Below are 12,425 nucleotides of genomic sequence, written 5' to 3'. Positions count from 1 at the left end.
AAAGTTGAGGGTTGGGGGGGGGGGGTTCCCGGCCCCTCTGATCCTACGTGCCTGCATTGACCTTTCAATAATTTATTTAAACTTTTAACATACTCTTACAACGCCAGGTCCTACCGTCACCAACATTTTTAATTTCTCAACTCAAATCTATCATCTAAGTGCAAATATCAGCGGTAATTAGGCCGAGAATTAGATGAGGAAATTTGGTGACGACAGAACAGCTGTTTTAAATACTGAGACAGAGTACAAATCTATAATAAGAGAAAAGGGTCGACTGGCAACCCCACCCCAGTTGCTACATGCCTGATCATACATGTATATATTTACCATGTTTATAGCATTTCATTATCGGTAGCCTACCAACGGGCACCATTTCAGCATGATAAAAAATACATTGGGCTACTTTAGTTAAAAATTGAGCGAAATTTGAAAAATATTACTGAATCAGTCCAATAGTGATTCTAAAGTGTTCGCTTAAAATTTATGACACTGACTATAGTATTTCTTCATGATTATAAATTTTAAAGGAAAACGAAAATCCACAATGTTTTAAACAACTTTGAATACTAAAATTGTATGTACTCTCAGCTCAGTTAATTTCAAAACTGATACCAACCAACTTTTTTTTTATATATCTCTCAATTTACGAATCTTTTCCATGACAAGTTACTAGATTTGTTAATTTGTTTTGATTTCATCCAATTTTTTTCTCTTACAGATTCAATTGATTTTTTGGTATCATCTTTGGTTATCATTTACAGAAATCATTGTCCACTCTTGTCTATAGAGAGGGAAATGGCTTTGATAATTAAAAAAAAAGTATTCTAAACGATCTTTTATATATTGCGTCATTAAAAAAGTTATTTTTATCTATTTAACTATTTAAGCACAATACTAAAAGCTGCTCATATTTCTGACATATTATGTTTTATTTATGTTAAATAAAAATTACATTTTATCTAGTTTGCGTTGAATTACTAGAAAAAGAAAGATCGATGGCCCGATTATAATGTTGGACTTTTTTTTTCGGTTTCAAAACTTTCTAATTTCTAATACCAAGGACTTGGTAAAGAAACATGTGCTCTCTAATTTCACTACTTGGGTCGTGACCGTGGCGAACGCGAAATAGATATCGGACGATCGTTTTTTAAAAATAACTAATTAAAGTTTAATTTAAATAAATTTGAAGTTTTAGAGACTATTTCAAAAATCATTAAATGGTTTTTAAAAATGCTGATCATTCAATGCTTGAAAAAAGCCTAAAATTTTAGAATACTTTTGAATTAAAATTCTTTTTAAATAAAATTCCTTAAAATTCTAATTATTTTAAATTGCCAGTGCAGTTCGGTTTTATTTGGTGCTCAATATCATCACCACAAGATTCGTACTTTTTATTTAAAAAGAAACAACCCAAAAACCCCAAGTTTCTTGTTAAACTTTTAGCGTACACAACCCTTAACTGGAAACGTCAGTGCGTTCTTGATATTCTGTCCCAAGAGACATTCGATCATCCTTTCATTTCAAACCATTTAAAGCAATGTAACAGCCGATCAAGTGATATTCGTTGGATTCAATAGCAGTCATAGATATGTGTCTGAGACTGCAGGAGATAGGCACAGATAAAAGGTTAATTGTATGACAAAGAGAGTGTAATAGTGATACTGTCACTTTTTATAACGATTGTATTCAACACAATGGAATGCGTTCAATAGCTTAGACCCCCAGTTTCTGAAACACCCAGATACTTGAATGGGTAATGTGCTGCTTTTTTTTATGTGGTCTGTAGTGTAAACGGAAACTCAAAAGAAATAGAAATTATCAATGAGAAATGGTAACGGTTTTCATTATTTTTCTCTAAAAATTATTTTGATGATAAGTGAATTTCATGAGTACGTGATGTGACTAGTTACTTGCAGCAGTTGCCCCCTTTTTTTTTGGCACCGAAGTTTACGCGGCATCAGGAGAGGTGTTCCGCAGAATTTGATTAGATACCAGTATTAGTCACCTTTTTGTGTTTATCTCCCCTGACATCTGACATTTGGTGCAAAAGATGGACTTCATTACAGCAGATGCCCGGATGTAATGAAGGGAGACAACTGGTGCTCGGTGGCAATAAGAAATGTCACTTCACGGCATAGATATAAACGAACCCGGCGTTTTTCGGTGATGAGTTATGCCCGCACTGGTAGTACTGTTGGTATGCATGAGGACAAATATTTGGCAGAATTCTCACAACTCTGAGCTTTAGTTACAATAAATCTCTTTATTTGTGCATGATTGTTAAAAATTTACTGACTTTCGAATGGTTTTTAAAATTGTCGTATTGCCAGAACATTGAGAAACGTATATACTATAACACCTTAATTGTAACAACCACAACAAGAAAAAAAAACAACAAATAAAACAACAACAAAACAACCACAAAAACATGTCATTGACAAAAATGTGGGTCAGTACATAGAGCTTTGCAAACAACTTTTTTTCTTCGCCGCAAACATTTTCCATATTGCTACTTTTGTCTGATAATACGCTCATGTATGCACCGAAATTGAACTTATCTAAACGATTACAAACTATCGATTTCTGAAACTCGTGTTTTGTTGAATATTATTTTATAGTATGTTGAATTTTGAGGAATTTTTAAATGGCTGTATAATTTACCATTTAGAAAAACTTCATGACCTTATAATATAGTATACCGCACACGCACCTGTCAATATGCAGTCAATGAATGACACATCCATGGAGATGTAACCGAACCCTGTCGGGTTCTCAAGTCCACCCTTGTCTGCCCGTGTGTAACACCGTCAGGCAATCTCGTGCAGGGAGGTCCCATGACTCGTACAATACGACCAAATTATCTAAACAAGGACATGGTCGTTCAGCGCAAAATTTTATGAATCAAGCAAGAAATTATAATTTAAAGGTTGTATTATTCATGCTCATTCAAAAGGGTTTGGCCGGTCGAGTCAACACTTACGGTGGAGATTTTCTCGTACGATAGGATTTTTCACTTTGGGATTAACATAACGATTATTGCAATTTTATGACACAATCTTAAAAAAGATTTCCCCCTCTAGATCTGAAGGTTTGTTTCTTGGTTTTCCTCCTTAACAGCTGTGTTAGATTCTTGTGGTACACATAAGAGCACGCACGCAGAAAACTTTGTTTATTTTTATTAAAAAGAAGTTACTCATTTAGTCTAACAACGGTTACTATGATATTCCGGATTGTTTCTTTTTTAAAACAAATTATAATTCTCCCCACAACGTCATATTTGATTGCGGTATTAGGTGGCATGAGCGTGGTTGTTTTAATTCTGAGTTTACTTGAAAAGAAAAACTCGTACAAAAAACTTCAAAAAATTAGCATGCATCTGTCTGTTGTAAAAATAACAAAAACTCAAGAATAAAACAGACAAATTTAGAAAATCATTGCAAAAGTAATCTATGTCGAAATGAAGTGTTTTAACTTTACGAAAAGTAATTATTCTCCAGGTCGAAACGCCAGGGGAAAGATCTTTGTAACATGAACGTTCGTTTGATGTATTCTGAGTAACTCTCTGTACTCTTGCTCATTCCTGGGATCAGATGACTAAGGGGGGATAATAAAAGACGTTTACTACCTCTAGAGATAGGGTTACCCGGTGCACTACATTTTCTGATCGGAGGAATTTTACTCTAGCTTCCGGCTTACTACATCTAGTGTCTTATACATGTACCGACACGTGTATAGCTATGATATACATAACTACAAGAACGATAGAATACGCCTCAGCATTATAACGTATTTCTCTGCATATCTATTCTGTATGTAACTGCAAAATTGTTTGTAATACATTTTGCTCCTCGTTTCCAGTAAATGGCACAGTCATGTACATTGTGTATTTAGCACTCAATTGTCAAAGACACTTAGGAAAACTGTTTTACGACTACTTATATTTTGTTAGATAGAAACTAATATTCCTGTAACATCTTCGGGAAATGTTTAATTCAACACTTGCATGTAATAAAGGTGAATGATGTATATATAGACTGCTTAAAAATTGCTTTTAATTAGTTTGCATCATGGTACCATGAATTCTGATTCATCAATACCTTTCTGTTTTTAACATGTTGCTAACTATAGAACCATTTTAACAACGTTTATCAATGACAACGTCGACATGTTGATTAATATTCCTCTGTACGGATCGAAGTTTCTAAAATCTTTTCACAACTTAAAGAATTTTTTCTTGTTGAGTTGTTTTTCCCAATGGTCTTCTTATTTCATAATTCGCACAACTATATATGGAATCTCTTGTCCGATTCATTTTAAGGTATTCGAAGTATAACGACCATATTTTGTACCTAATAAATGAATAGTCCGATATTCTTAATCATGATATTATTTTGAAGTTGTTATCAAATAAAATACCTCACCAAAGGAATTTTCAAAATTTTGAATATGGTCCAACTAATTACACCTTAAATTTTGCATTGAAGGCTATGAGTAACGTATGATTTATTCAGATATTATAAAAAGTAACTTAAATTTCGTAAAACTCCCTTGGTTAATACATGCATAAACTTTCTCTTTCTTAAAATATGAAATAAAATACATCATTTACCGCAAATATTTTGACAAACTTTAAATTTTCTTTTTTTATCAAGGGGAGTTAACTCTATAAAAAATTAAGGTGCAAAATGACCGGCTTTTTACTGTATATATGTTGTCAGTCATGTGAATTTGGTTCATTTCACTTTCGTTGTTATCTAGCAATACATATTTAACTAGTTTAAAATGATTCGAAATTGTTCAATATCCCTTCATTATACATTCACGCAGCACAGTTAAGGCTGTCAATAAACTCCGTTCAGACAAAAAGTACGGGAAATGTGCATTATGACATCACAGTATATTACAAACCTCGAAAGTACTTATTAATCTATTTTTATAGTAAAATTAACTTATACTAATCTTTAAATTAAAAACAACAAATGCTATTACTTACAATTTTGATGTCCGTTATATCGTACACACTGAAAAATAAGCGAGATGTCGTTCTCGCTGTACTACAAAATATGACGTCATATGCTTCAAAATGACGCATTAAGTTAAATCATTGAAGGCTATCGTGCAGTTTTATAGCGAAGAAAAATAAATGTCATACATTAACGGAAAAGTATAAATGAATATTTTGTTTAAAATTATTATTAGTAGAATGCTACCTATATAGTCTTATTTTCATTTTGTTAAAAGTATGCATCGTATAAAGAAGCCACCTCGGTTTTGTATAAAATATCGTATATCTAAAATATGAGTACCTAAATAAATCACTTAATTGCAAGGGCATACACTTACCTGATCCCGACAAACTTTTACATGTGAATTTGAAATATGCTATGTAACTTAAAAACTTCTACGATCCTTGTAAAATCTTACAAATTAATTATTTTTTAATGAAATTAACCCTGTGACCTTCAACATTATTCAACATATGCATTATAAATTACGGTTTCTACTAACAAATATTCTTATCCTAAAAAGTTCGCACCGTTTTTCAAAATCTACGATATAACATCAAGTTATTTCATAATTCAGTTGTGAATTTTGACATGATTATGCCCTTGCAATATTGAATTTTTTAAATGACCTCAAAACCACAAATACATTTGCTTGTACCATGCGACTGCCATATCACGTGACCACTATGAACATAAAATATTGTACTGTAATATATATATTTTAGAAATATATTGCATTTGAGTGACTGTTATTGATTTTAAAAATGGCATGCCAGTTTAACTAAAGTATACGTGTTTTCATCACAAAAATTTGCCGATATTTTTATTGACCGCCTTAACTGTACTGCGCATTATATATATGTTGCAATTTTGTGACTTCATAATTTAATAAAAGACATGTTTTTCTCCTATACAATTTGTTGGGGAAAAATTAACTATTTATTTACTTTTTATTTGAGTTCCAATTTACGAGTTTTGGCCAATCATTATCTTATTCAGATATACATGTATTTTAAATGGTAAAAGATATTTTGGGACACTGTATATATATAAGGCATGGTTTGAGAAAATAGAGAGTTTGTCTAATCTGAACAAGACTGATAGTTGTTGACGTCTGTTATTTGAATTCAGAGCAGTTCAGGAACTGTACTGAATCTCTCTTTGTTTATTCGCGATTTTGCGCATTACTCAAACTATCTAATTGACAAATTTATCTCAATCGTTTTATAGTTGTTGATGTTCTCGTCTTTTCTTGTGCAATAAATCCAGCGATTCTTCATTTTTATTGCATAATGCAAAAATTCCAAGCATCTTGGTGATGTTTTGTTCTACGAATTAACACATATCTTGGTTCACTGCGATCCCAAAAAAATTTTCTTCTTCTAAATCGGTTAATGACCCATCGCGTCATCAAAATTTGTCGCATCTTTTTTATAAATCCTTAAGTATTGAATTTCTACCAAAAAGTACACCTGCTTTTATTTTTATTGAAAGACATCTGGAGCAAAGGCTTCTATTTCTATTCATTTGATCATTTTTTTTTTTGGCAAATATATCTCCGTATTGTTTACATAACGTCTTACTAACTTCCATCTGTGCTAATCCCTATTTCTGTTCCGTTTTATCACTAAGAATCGTAAAATAAAGCCCGACAATCGATACCACACATTTCTTATTTTCTAGGATCTGATCATAAAAAATCAATTATATTGCTTTGTTGGGTTTTTTTTGTAAAATTTTTGGACAAAGCGAAAGATTTGTTTGCAATACGAACTCTAAGCTTTAAAATCGCAGACTAATTTTTTCTAGACTTTCATAACATATATCTAAATTAGATTCTGTTGATATGCCTTTGACAATTGTCCCTTATGCAATTTAAATTTTTTTATCCGGTTGATCAAAAGAAAATTATAAATTTACTGACATAAATACGAAAATAGAAAATAATTAAAAAACAAAGACAAACATACCAAAAACAAAAACCAACAACGATCATTTTTTTTTTGCGTTGATTATACTCTATCCTTTAAACAACAAACAAAAACAACAACGATCAAATGTTTTGCTTTATCATAATCTATTCCTTTTCTCATTGAACAACTTCAGCCCCGTAAAAGAAATAAATTTTTAATGATATTTTGAAGAAATTTACATAGCTCTATTCTTGTAAGAATTAGTATGTCTTTTGCTTTTGTTTTTATACGTGATAACGAGAGATATTATTTTCTATTTTTTGGTCTCCAATCTAGTAACTCAAACTTCTTCATGATACTAGTCCTACATTACCTATATTTAGTACAGACAAGTGTATTGAGTTCACGACGACGTCGACTCCCTAATACATACATCAATACAGAAGGCGCTCGAATGGGCTTTCCATTTTTGGAACGCAATTTGTAATTCTAAACTCCGGAAAATGTGAACTGGAATGTATAAAATTCAATTCACTTTTGCATTGGGAATTGCAAACTGCGTCCCACAAACCGACTGCCGTTTGAATACCATGTTTGGAATCACTTTGTTTTGTGTGTTTATTGCTTTTTATCGACCACAACGTCTGTTCTACTACTTTCATGCAAAGATTTTTAATGAAACCCGAATATTTTAGACACAGGGATAATTATGGTCTTCAAACCACAGACTCCGACTTCACACACAGTCAATTTATTAACATTCCTCTTTGGATAGCTGAGGTTGAGCATAAAACATACACTGGGTTATTTTTTGTTTTGTTTTGCTAAACCTTGAGGCCATCATACAATTATGTAATCTAATTTTTTTGTGGATTAACCGATTATGAAATCTGGAAAATATAAAACAACCCTAAGGATACATAATATTCTCCTCTCAAAAGAAAGGAACCGAACAAAACACTAATTGTCTTTTAACACTGGTGTGTTGATGTTTTACTTATGTCTTCCACAAAGAAAAATAATTAAGATAGCAGGCTTTTGTTCCTTTCAGAGTGTGGCTAAATACAATGCCGTCACTTGACTCAAGGGTAAACGAAATCTCTAGTCAATTTAAACTTGGTCCAGGTGCGATTATATATATATGATAGATATTGGCAATTCGTTGAAGAAACAGTTGCAGACATGTTGTATAAAAACAGTCAGGCATGCGAGGTAAATATTAGTTTTCTTACAGACACTGTTGTTGGTAGTGAATATCCAAGCATTGACAAACCAATGGAAAGCAAAGATAGGTTCGTCTAGCCGTGTTTACATAGATAATATAACCTTGCGATCACTTGCAACTCTTTTTTCCAGAAAGTCGACAAGAAAATAACGGTCGCGGTACAGAATGTAAATGAACATGTATCTGTTGTTCGGTTTCCTTTATAAATAAGTATTAATAATGGATTTTAAATATTAAATATGAGAGACGACATAAATAAAAACCATGCCAAAATCTACTAAGATTCGCATGTTGCGTAATACTAGTACAAACACATGTCATGATGTTAACCTTTTTCGTAACTATTGCTTATGGTACATATACCTTATCCCTATCGCTACTGTACTACGGGGTAACATAGAATTCTAAAGTATGTTGTGTCCGAGTTAAAAATCATCAAGCCCATCAGACACAAAAGAAGGTTGTAGAAAATATTCAGGAATATCTAAATTTAATCAAACATAGCACATATTTTATCCAGTTTCAGTTGTAGAAAGAAAGAAACTTATAACCCCCCCTCCCAATCATCGTTGCAAGCTTCAGCCGTTAGTGGAAGTAAAATCGACACAAAACCCGTGGCTCTCTCTCTCTCTCTCTCTCTCTCTCTCTCTCTCTCTCTCTCTCTCTAAACATATAAACATTTGGTTTTTTATTTGTTTCCAGGATTAGATCTTTACACTGCAGGTTACCAACTGTTGCACGTCACCATGGCCGTGACTGCATACACGGTAACAAGACCAGTCATTACCCAGGCACCAACCCCGAGTGATGCGTCTTCCCTGTAGGTAGAATTCCTTCAAGTCTGTCCCCTAGCCAGGTGAGCGCCACTTTTCCGTCTTTTTTTCGCACTCAGCACAAGATTCCAAAATTAGTATCCATTTTTCTGTCATTCTATAATGACAGCGACACTGCATTCCTTCAATACTCACACTACTAAAAGAATTATCTTTCAAATTTAGAGTGATGCTGGGTAATAGTTTTTTATGATGTTAGCGTATAAGCTAAACGCTAAAAATATGTCTTGTTAACAAAACTACTGTGAAACCGGATGCTTAGTCAAAACGCTACCTAAATATAATGGCAAACCAAAGCATTGAGAGTAATATGCGTATGTCACATTTAAAAAAAATGATAAAATTTCACATTTTGAACCATGTGTTACGTTTATTATTGAAGGAAACACGAACTGAGTTTTGATCTATAGAGTTGGACAATGGAACGATATATCTGATGACAAAACAAAAAATACTGAAACTTGACAACAAGCTTGTTAACCGCTTTCCAGTGATTTTATATCAGTCTAGCATGTTGAAGGCAGGTTTATCTCACATGTCTTGTTGGCAATGTCTTTACTTTTCTAATTTATCTGTTAGTTTTATTCGTTTGTCCTATGATTTTTTTTTCATGGTAAAGGTTTGATTTTAATTGACATTATCAAGACAAGTGGCACAAAAAGAAAACCAACCATGACTCATATCAACTTCTTTGAAGTAGTTTGTGGATGATCCGCTATTCCAGTTGACATAAGCTGAAATCAGTAACTTAATAGCATTCTACTTTTATATAGATGGAAATATTCTCCCGCTTATTTTCGCGTCAAAACCGCAAGTTGAGTCTCTTTAACAACAACAAAGTTAGCGCGAATATAGAACGACGCGAAATCTTACAATCGTAACTGTGCGAAAACACACATTTTACAGTATCAACCGATAGGTGTCTAAAGTTGCAAAAACACATTTTGCCTATTAAGGTGCTGACTTTAGAAAAATTTACATTTTTACTTTTATTAACAAAATGGATACGGTTGTTATGGTTACATCAATGCATAAATTATATATTTATTATGATCCTTTTCGATTTGTTTGTCCCTTTTTAATTTTAATTGAGCACGTGTTTTGCTATAAAAAGAATATTAAGTTCTTTAATGAAAGTCGTAACGAGCAATGCTTGGATATTTATCAGTATACACATCAGAAATGGCAAATGAACAAGAAGCTAGTATGAAAATGTACACTTTGTATCAGACTGCCTGTCTTAAAGGTTTCGGTTTGTATTTCAATATTTTGTATTTGTTTAGAAATTCTATGGGTAAAATTCTTTTTATATCTTTGAAATTTACAAGAAAAAAATGCATGTGAAAATTATCATTGACATTTGTTATTTTTTTTTTATTTTTTAACAATGTCGAATTATCAATGGATATACGGAGTCTCTGATAAAACACAGTTGTTAATTTTTTTTATAGATTGCATAAAATACTTCAAATTTTTAAAATGTTTAAAAATCAATCAAAACAAACAAAAATAAACAAAGGACAAAAAAAAAACGGAGTATGATCTACCTGTCTTAAGTGAAACGTCTGAGTTTCTTTAATGGCTAGTTTTAATTGTCTGTACAATTACTGTAAAATCGGTCAATAAGTTTCTGTTCTTGTATAAGTTTGGGTTCATTGTTGAGTGCTTCGTCGTGATTTGTATTCTTTTGCTCGATTCCGACAGTTACAGTGGCGAATCTCTCATCGCCATTTGTTGAAGTGCATCCTGGGAAGGTCCAGCCCTTGTTCAAGACTCATCAACCTAAATCCACTGGCAGGAGCAAAACATTGGTGGTAATATAAAACACATGAGAAAGAAAACAATAAAAAACAAAACTATTTGACATAGCTAGATGCGTAAAAGGCTTAACATTTGCAGTTATGAGCGAAAAATTCAGGTATCGTCACATATGTTGCAATTCTTTTTCAAAATTTATCCATTTTTAAGGATCATAACTACAAGGTATAACCATAAAACATAATCTTTCATTTCTAAGATAAAATTTTAATGTTGAGCTATAGTTCATACAGTGTAATAAGCAACATCATGATCTTTTTATTTCAGGTTTTTTTCATAACGTCACATCTTGACGTCACCATCAAGAAAAAAAGCACCTACGAACCAGTCATATTTACATGCTATTTTTTGTTGCTACATTTAAATAGAAAACGCTCTCTACTGTAAACAAACACATAGAAACGTCCAGAAATGCCTACTCATTAGTGGAATACTTGCTCATATGCAACGTGTAGTACACAAGAAGGTTGTCTACAGTGTGGGTGAATTCTGAGCCGTCTGTCCCCGTCCGGAAGTGAACGTCCTCATTTACGACACTTGGGGTTCCATAAGCAAATGATACAAAGAAAAATCACCCAGTCATCCGTTATTACAAACGATGGCACCGACCTTGAACCTTTGGTTAAATACAGCATCGTGTGTACACAAGGTCATTGGCGATATCGTGCATGTTTTTGCTTTAATGTAAGTTTAAAATTTGAAATTTAAAATATAATCTAAATGTGCGGTGTTTTTTTAATATATAGTTTTAATAGATAAATGAACTCCATTCAACTTTTTGTTTCGGACATCTACATGCGTAATTCATTGGAATATGAAACTGTGAATAAAACTAAATTGGAAGTGGATCTGAAGTGGTCGACACATTGAGAAATACAACTTTAACGTAAGATCTTCACAGAATATGAATATACGTGTATAACGACGTGGAAGGTATTCAGTATATTTGGGTCATACCCCTGACCCTTTATCAATAGCTAATTATCTCTCATTATTGTAATGACGTAATTAATTGGTAGTTACAACACACTCTCCTATCTACTCGCATATATAAATGCATTGTATATCATATCGTCCTTCACTCACAGTTAATGGCTGAGTAAGGACCATTAGCTGCACATTCTTGCTTCACGAAAGTGTCTTGATACTCAAGGCTTTTTGTCCTTGAGTTCCTACATGTGCAGAAAAATGATGTTCTTTCACAATTTGACAAAGGCGTCCGAACCGAAGGGGGGGGGGGGGGGGGGGGGGCTTTTTAAAGCAAAGTTATACATAACCATAAACCAAAGACCTTTTTTTTTTTTTGCTTGTCAAGATTTTTGATAAGTTTAGCCCCCCACCCTACAAAAAAGTACGAATGTTCAAGGAGGACAGACTGATTCGGAAATTTCATTTATAAATAAACAGTTTTTTTTATAGTTTTTTAAGTTTTAAAGTAGACAATAATTAGTGTTTGGTCTTTCACAAAATCTAGGTTCCAAGTATTTTTGTCTAATACATGAAAGAGCATTACATTCTAATATAAAGTGCATTTCATCAGCTATTTGATTGTTATTACATAATGTGCAACATCTCTCATTTAGAGGAATGCCTAACCATCTACCAGTTTCTACAGGAAGTCGGTGATTCG

The sequence above is a fragment of the Crassostrea angulata genome, chromosome 4, assembly GCF_025612915.1.
Source record: "Crassostrea angulata isolate pt1a10 chromosome 4, ASM2561291v2, whole genome shotgun sequence".
Classification (NCBI taxonomy): Eukaryota; Metazoa; Mollusca; class Bivalvia; order Ostreida; family Ostreidae; genus Magallana; species Magallana angulata.
This window is presented reverse-complemented; position numbering follows the sequence as displayed.